The sequence below is a fragment of the Cavia porcellus genome, unplaced genomic scaffold (genome assembly GCF_034190915.1).
Source record: "Cavia porcellus strain 051 isolate PalLab524CR breed Dunkin Hartley unplaced genomic scaffold, mCavPor4.1 scaffold_22, whole genome shotgun sequence".
NCBI lineage: Eukaryota > Metazoa > Chordata > Mammalia > Rodentia > Caviidae > Cavia > Cavia porcellus.
In genome coordinates this window covers 34,571,523-34,580,838 of record NW_026947505.1, presented here as the reverse complement: position 1 = coordinate 34,580,838, position 9,316 = coordinate 34,571,523, and positions in this window count along the sequence as shown.

Genomic DNA, 9,316 nt, shown 5'->3' with positions numbered 1-9,316 from the left:
TATTTGATGACCTGTACCAAGCGATGAGTCCATCTGATTGCCCTTTCTAAGCTTGGTACTTCCTTAGTCGCTGAGGTATTGCCTCAGACCGTGTAGGCGCTTAATGATACAAATTAATTAATTAATGACTCAATGAACTTTCTCACATACTTAAGGAAACTGAACCCAGGGGTGATATAAGTTGATTCTACCAGAGAATTTCCTGCTTTTAGGAATCTTGAGGAACAGGATGACCAAAATAGTATTTCTTTCACACTCAAATACGGGAAACTGAGCTTCTTTTTACCTTGGAGTATGGGTTTGTTATTCAGGTCTTCCAATAAGTATCAATTAAAGCTAATCCAGCTATGGCTACTGCATTTATTATATACAATGCATGTTAGGTAAGATAGTCTGCTAAACAAAATACAAAAAAATTATAGTCTGTTCTACAAAAATGCTCCATTTGAGCACACCTGCTTTAGTTATTTTTTCACTGCTGGGACCAACTACCAGACACCCAAATTTAAAGGGAGAAAGGTTAATTGTAGCTCACGGTTGCTAGAGGTTTCAGTACATAGTCAGCTGGCTCCCAGGCAAGGTGGCACAGCACAGGATAAACAGTCCAGGACAAAGCAGGGCAGGCAGAGAGCAGCAGGCACAAGCCAGTGACCCCCGCAGCAGAGCCTCTGTGAGTCCCTGTATTTTATAAGGCTGCCCTTATGGTGGGTAGCACTTTCACCCAGGGCGGGGCACCCTTAGTCCCACCCAGAACTAACCAAACCGATTAGTGCACTAATTTGGTAATCACACTCCCTTGATACTAGCATCAGCCACCATTGAAAAGCCCTACCCATGACCACATGAGGCTTTGGGGGTACATTTAGGTACAAGCTATTACATACCCCATTTTAGATATATGTATATGTAGGTGCATTTAATATGAAATTGTGATAAAATGATTTTGTTTCTGGAAAATAATATTTCTTCCTTAAAGTTGCTTTCCATCAACAGAAAGGCAAAAAGAATGGAGCAGTTAGTGATAATCCGGGGTTGCTCAGCCCTGAGTTTGAGACCCAGAAAGCTACTGAGAACTGCAATGGCTTGATTTCAGAAGGACCTTGCAACCCTGGGGTGACATACACTTTGCTTTTCTTCCTCAAGTGTGCCTGGATTACACGAAATGGAGGGGAGCACCTTAAAACTGTAGAGTCACAAAACCCCGGATACAAATCCCAGATCCCTTTGCTTGTATGACCTTATGCAAGTTCCTATCTTTTCTAGTCTGTTTTATCATCTGAAAAGTAAGCTTAATGCCCTTTTGAAGTGTGTAAGATAAGTAAATGATCATATTGGAGAAACCTGTCCTTACTGGGCAATTTGGCAGATAAAAGTACAGGAATGGAAACATCAAAGAAGTCTGTGATTCCTGAATTGAAATTATTTTCAGTATATGTTAGAGGAAAAACTTGCATTTCTAAATAAACTACAGAGTAATAATGTTTAAAAATATAGTTGTCAACACTTCAACATTCCGTATGTGTCAAGGCAATTCAAAGCACTTTATATGTATTATCTCACTCAATGGTTACTGCACCCTACAAATGAGGCATGAAGATAAGATCAGTTTTGGGTAATTTATCAAAGGACACAAAGTGTATAACCATAAAAAAATCCTGATCCTGGAATTTAGGTTTTAACAGTGTCAACTTAAGCCTTTTACCATTTATGTTTTTTTTTGTTTGTTTGTTTTACTTTATAACATTGTTATTTTAAAGAGAATAAAACCAAGCAAAATAAAACAGAATAAAACCAATCAAAACAAACCAATGTGACACAGAACTTCAAAACAATAGGAAATCAACAATGGTTACCATAATACCTTTTTTTTTTATTTAAGGAGAAAAAGGAAAAAAAAACAGAAAAAGGATATAAGTAATATAAAATTTAAAAAATAAACAGTAAGAAATCACTAGTTAATAGATTACATACTCTCATCTTAGAAATAGTTGTTCAAGTTACAAAGTTGAAGCACATAAAGTGGACTTTCAAACAGTGAGAGTGCAAACAGTTTTGTTCAATGATCCAGAAAACACTCAGTAATACGGTTATCTTATACACTTAAACATATATGCACTTACAATCGTTTATGTTTTATGGTGAGGCAAATTTAATGTAGAATCAAGTGTAAGGGCCACATATGAAGAAGTAGGAAAGATTAGATAAATACAAGTTATCATAAAAGAGGGAGCACTTAAGGGAAGAGATGACCTGCTAGAGATGGTGTTCTAGTGCATTTTGGACTGCTAGAGCAGAACACCTGAGGCTGGGTAATTTGTGAATAATGGAATGTTTTTCTGATAGGTCTGAAAGCTGGAAGTCTAATGTCAAGGTGCTGGTAGACTTGAGATATGTTAAGAAATGCTGTGACCGCACATATCAGTGGTAGAGGGCAAGAGAACTAATGATATACTATGCCTCTTTATGGGCTTAATCTCGTACACAAGGGAGCAGCTCTTCTGAACTGGTCCTCTGTGGAAAGCCCCATCTCTCAATACTACCACATTGTCATTACCCAAGTTTTGGTGGGGACACATTCAAACCATAGAAACTTTCTCTGGTCCCCCAAATTCATTCATTCATGCATGCTAAGTACACTAATTTCAAATGAGGAACTCCCAAAGTCCTAACTCATTCCAGCACCAACTCAAATATCAAAGTTCGTACCCTCATCCATCAATCAAGTATGGGTGAGACTCAGGTGCAGCTCATGCTGAGCGCAATTGCTGTCCAGTTGTGGATATGTGAGATCAAACAAGCTATGTGCTTTTAAAATACAGTGCTGGGCAGGTATGGGCTACACATGCACATTCCTAAGGGAAGGAATAGGGAGGAGGAGATACGTAGCAAATAAGATCCAAACACAATAAAGCAAACATGAGAGTGCCAGAATATATTTTTAAACTCTATGTCTTACTGTCTGGACCCTGGGGTGAAAGTTGGGCCCTCAAGGTACCCAGGGACCTCACCCCTCAAGGTTTTGCACCATAGATCTCATATGTTAGAGTCAGGTAACTGTAGCTCCCCAGGCTGGCTTTGTGCCCTGTGGCCCTATCTGTCTTGGGTCTTGGACTCTACTTACTATTGCCCTGGTAAGGACTCTGGTCAGCTTTGCCATGCAGCAGGCCATGCATTTCTTCAAGGACCCTCTGAAATGAGGTGGATGTAACTGTCTTCCTGGTTCCTACAAAGCCTCCACAGCACTGAGTGGACATAAGCAGCTCCACCACCTGTGCCTTCTAGAGAGATAACCCAAGCTTGACCTGGGTCCTCTTGAGCCACCCCTGAGATGATGCACTGACATGCAGGCGGCAGAGATTTGGGGTGGCACTGGGCAAGGCACATGAGTTCCCACCAGAAACCCGGGCCTTCACTCAGAAAGGGAAGTTGCAGAATCTGAACTCATGGAAAGGTTTGGGTGAAATTCACATGCAAAAATGACTAAGAAAGAAATTAGTACCAGGAGTGGGAGTGCTCCAAATACCTAAATATGTAGAAATATCTTTGGAACTGAGTAATGGGTAGAGTCTAGAGAAATTTTGAAATAAATACTAGAAAACACCTAAAGTGCTATGTATAGAGGACTAACAGGTGGTCTCTTCAGAGCTCAGAAGGGGGGAGCTGTAGGAAGGACCTCAGTCTTCTTAGAGATTACCTATTGGGTCAGGACCAGAACACTGAAAGACATGTATTCAGTCAAGACTGTTCTAATGGGTTTTCTTTTTTATCTTACCTTTCATTGTCTGTAGAAGGTTTTTAGACAAGTATTGTTTTCTCAAATGGTGACTATAATGGTTTGTGGCTTGCAATCTATAGTTGAGCCACCAGGCATGGTAGCACTATTTTTACATTGCATATGGTGGCAGCTGTATCACTAGCTGCCATCAAAATGGACTGTAGCTCTCTATTTAATGTTCCCCATACTGGTTCCATGTTTAAATGGGGAAATGATGTATTCAAGTCAAAGAAATACGCTTGTCTGTCGAGTTACAAGGGAATTTTGACCACCTATTTGCTATCTACCTACTGTCTCTTCACTATGTCAATAGAGATGTATTAGTCTGTCACTGCAATTGGACTCAGAATAAGAATTCCTTTTGGTTATTTTTGTAGCCAGGTTTGTGCTAATATTATTTGCCTGTGGGTTTCTGATATGATTTACCCCGTAGACATGGATTACTGTATATACTGATTATGTTTGGTTTACTGCCATTTTTCTCTATTTTATGGAGAGTCCTAGCTTCTGGAAAGTCTTGAATAATGATTTAAATATTGTGTTACATAACTTTGACCCTTTCCCTATGCACTAAAAATAATTTTTAACTCGGTAATGTTTATTTTTAATAATGATGTTTCAATTATAGGATAACACTCTTGAAATACTGATACATCTGCCCACAGTGTAGAGCAGGAATTGGTTCTCATTTTTGGTCCAGGGAAAGAAACACTGTATATTTTCATTAGAATTCCCAGTGGCTACTGAAAAGTCACTATTTGACCTTTAAGTATTAGGATTCTGGTGAAGAGGTTTGAAGTTTAAATATTTCTTCAGGACCATTTAGGGTTCCATTCTTTGTGCTCAACCTATGTGTGGGTTAGTGGAAAGAGACTGGGGATTTGGGGTCAGAGAGGAAGGGCTTCAAACTCTTCTCTACTGTCTGTATGTTAAGGTCCTTCATTAGTTAGAAAGAGCTATATAAAAATCCCACTTAAATCTTCTAACAATGCAGTAGAGTAATTGCTACTATTAATTTGTTTTGTAGGTGGAGAAACTAAGGCACAGAAAGTTTCAAAGTTCCCCAATCCTTAGGGAACTTATGTCAATTCTGTCATCCTTGCTGTCACAAGATTTACAAAAAGGAGGACTTGCTGGATTAGCCATTGCTTGTATGAAGCAGATTGCACATATTTGGAGATTAAAATGGAAACTGATTTTATTGCACTGGCCTTTAAGTGCTTTTCCTCCCCCACTACCTAAAGAATATTAAATTGTCATTTGAAATTGACTAACAGATACTGACAGGAAAATAAACTTTTTAGCATTTTAAACTCAGGTAAAATTTTTTTTCTATGATATAATCTGAGTCTCCCAGTTTTGTCATAAATGATTAATAATCTTTTCAAAGTTAGAAACACCAGAAGGCAGCTTCATCCAATCCCCAGAATTTCCTACTGCCTGTAAATATTTTCCAGGATACCTAAATTGAAGACATTTATACTTAAAATGGCCAAGTATTTTTTATTAGTTAGTCTATGAGGTAATGTACTGGCCTCTGTATGTTTGTGAGTCAGTAACACTCCAGTTGATTAAATAACAAACTATGACTCCCAGTGGATGTCTTTATAGGATCTCAATGTCTTCATGAGAAATATACCTTTTAGAAAGCTATTTCATTACATTCACCAAATAGAAGGAAGAATAGTATTTATATACAAGTTTAAAACACGTTAATTCACTAATTTGATAACTACAATTAATTGAGGTTTTGAGAAATACCAAAACTGTTGCGCCAGCTTTTTAAGTTTGTCTTCCTGCCCCCCTTCCTTCCCTCATTCATTTTTTTCTTGTTCTCTTTTTCTTTCTTGGAACTGACAATTAAATAAATTGAAATTTTTTTTAGTCTATGAATCCTATTCACCTGCTTTTATTTTTCTAAGCTTTAATCTTCTTCCAAGTACATTTGAGGAATAAGCAAGTATACTTTCTAAAAATCTTGGCACAGTTCCTGGTTTTGGAAATATAAAGAGAAAGTTGGCAAAAAAAAAGTGATTTTTGAATGAAAACTTAAGTCTATATTTACATTTAAATTCCTTAGAGACAACATTGGTATAAATGGAAGTAACCATTTTCAGGAAAAGAAAATAGCGACATTGCATGTGATTTCGATGACTGAGTTTTTAAAAAAGTATATATAAAAACCATAGTGTAATCTCAGCCAATAATTGGAAAAAGAATAGGCCAATGAAAACTATATTCTAGCATCAAGTGTACTCTTGCAAAAGTCTAATCTATCAAAATACATCTGTTAAAGGCAGTGTTAGGAGCAAGGCAAAGCTCTTACCATGCCACATAATGGAGAGGAGCTGAACCACATTTTCAAAGCCCATTTTGTGAAGTTATACACAGCAGAAAGAATAATAAAGAACAAGAAACAGTCATTCATTTAGTACTGCCCATCAGGAGAGAGGTTTCCCTTGCCTTTATATGTTTTTTAATCTTGTTTTTAAAATATTTTAATTCTAAGTACCAGTTGCTTAAGGTTTATTTTTATACCATGGCTGCTTGTTTGTGTATAAGGTTTTCTGTGTGTGTGTGTGTATGTGTGTGTATTTCACAAACATTAAGTAATGTTGAGCTTCACAAACATTAAGTAATGTTGAGCAACTAACATACCCATTTCCATTCTCACATCTTTGAAGAAGAGTGCCCTAAAATTACAATAATAAGCTACTCTATGTAATTCTTTCATTCACTAGGTAGTGAGAGAGCTTTCAAGTCACATCAGTTATTTTAAAAATCTATGAGACTGAATCTTTATATAATATGACCTTTTATTCACTGGCTCAGAACTTTAGCAGGAATTTTCTTGCGAATAAATTTATTGTTTGACTAAAAATAATTTTGAAACATCATTTAGTTTTAGAAAAAAATCCGTTTGATGATTGAGGGGTTATAGTAGACATGAAAAATAATAAAATGTAAGTATTAATAGGCGGTAGCTCATAATAGGCACTAAAACTTCCATAACTATTGGGAATTTAGAATCATAAGAAAATATATGGAAGGGCTTGAGTTAATCTTGGTAATTATCCTTCATATTTTATATATAACGTTGAGTAATACATGTAAGAAGAAAAAAGCCCATTTATTACTGATGACAAAACATAGTGCATTGATGGAAAAAAACCAATTTGAATTCCCTTTTCACACCTAAATCCATGCAGCTTCAGGCAAGTTACCTTATCTGTCACAAGACTGTGTCTCAGAGGCTGCAGTGTGCCCTGAGACCCAAAGGATTTGCTGCATTTGTAGGCTGGGACGGAGCTTCAGAGAAAGTCATCTGTAACAAAACAGGACAGCTTTCCTATCAAAGAAATTCTTGATATGTCATCAGGAAGTTGAGAAACATATATTATTGAGGTGAATCATCTCGAAAAGCAGGTAGAATTTGGGTTATTGATGGGTGGCGTAGAGTGAAAACAGGAGAGATTTTCCCATTGAGGGAACCTCGTAAGTAAAGGCATAAGGGGAGGCAAAATGTTTTGTAATAGAAAGGGAACTGGCCAGGGATGAGGACCGAAGAAAAGGGAATAAGATACGCCAGGTATATCTTATTATCAGGCTTCAGCTTCTGAAATGGTGTGCTAAAACAGTAAATTTTGTTATCTGGGCTGAGCATTTTCAACCTTTCTTGAGGTTTCTGACCAATGACATTCACAGGTCCAACATATTTTTGTGGGACAAATATGGATGGAATCTTTTCTGTGCCAGTTGCCATGCTAGGGACAGCTAGGCTTTGCATCTGCCCTCGTGGAGCTATTTCTAGATATGTAATATGTGGACAATTTATTACTTTTTCTTTCATTCAAGAAGGGATATCAGAATGCAGCTCCATGATTACCTGGTTATGACAAGAAGCATCTAATGCATAAAAATGAAAGTCATTCCATAAACTACCACATTAAAAACTACTGGTTATTGGGTTATTTAATGTGCACTCAAGACTAATACAGTCAGCTCTTCTGAATATCTGGAGCCTGTAACTGACAACTTTTCAGGCTTTAAGGAGGGTTATGGTATAATTTGGCAGCTACCCAAAGGATGCTAATACCAAGGGTGTCCTTACTCAAGGTTCTCTGGATACTGTATGTAGTTCCACCAATTAAGACTATTTCTTCAGTTCTGACATTTGTTTATGTGTCTCCTGAGATTTTCGTTTACTTAGTTTATTAAATAACATAAAGTCCTAACATGTATCTCTGCTTAAGCATTTACACCAGATGTTTCTCTCTTATTTTATCCTACCTCTATTTGCCATTCTTCTAATTTCTGTAATTACATTTTTGCAAGCTAGTATCAACACCTGAGATATTTTGCAGTGGTAGGAATGTTCTATTATGTTTGCTATGGCAGCTACTGGCCATAAGTGACCACTGAGCACAAGAAATGTGGCTAGTATGGATAAGAAATCCAATTTGAAATTTCATTTAATTTCAATTAATTTCAATAGTCATGTGTTAAAGATTGCATACTAGGCAGCCCAGGTCTAAGTGTTCATTTGAATGTTTCAGTTCAGTGCATACTCTATATTCTTGAAAAAACATATATCTAGTCAATTGTTTTGTTCTTTTTTTCTAGTTTTTAAAGTATTTGCCATTTCTTTCAGTGTAAATTTGATTTTTTTTAAAAAAAGTTTAACCTATTTCTAAGAGTATTGAGTCACAGTGTTATTTGATATTTGTCTATACTTTACTTTAGTGTCAGGACAACAGCCAAGAAAGAGATGTTTGGTTGGGGCTAAAGTTCTGCTGTGAGTTTTTATATTAGTTTACATCTTGCCTTTTTCAGTCAGGGGAAAGAACATGCTCCCTGTTTTTGTCCTAGTCTCTTCTTCAAACAGCCTCCCAAGGTAACAACAGCAAGAGGGAAGAACTAACCCTGTCTAGTCAACAGTGTTCTTTGAAAAGTTGTGCTGTCACCTCTGTGATGCTCCTGGTATTAGTGGCTGTGCGAGTGCAAGCGAGGAAGGGCAGATGAGTGACCTGCCCAGCAACTCCATGGCTGGTGGCATTCATTCTTAAATGGTGCACAAGAGAAGGTGTGTATTTGCAGGTCATGGGGATAATGAGCTTAATTTTGGCCATATTGAGTTATTGTATATTGAATTGTAAAATTGAAAGTGGCATAGATATCTACCTCTAGAGAAAGGTTGGTTCTGAAAATAAGTGTTTGCGGATCACTAAGAGGTACTAAAGAAAGCTGGAATGGATATGATGGTCCAGGGATGTAGATGTCTAACCTGCAGCTAGTTTACACATACCTGTTGTAATAAAATAATATTAAAAATAAAAAGTTTTGTTACTTAGTATACCACGCATATAATATATTTTCCATGTAACCCAAGACAATTCTTTATTTGATGCAGCCCAGACGAGCCAAGTATGTCCAGTGTGTGAGCTGCAGGTTGGTTGTACCTCATAGATGAGCAGAGAAAGGGATGCACGATACAACATTATCATAACAATACTGCTTACATGAGGTGGAAGAACTGGAACT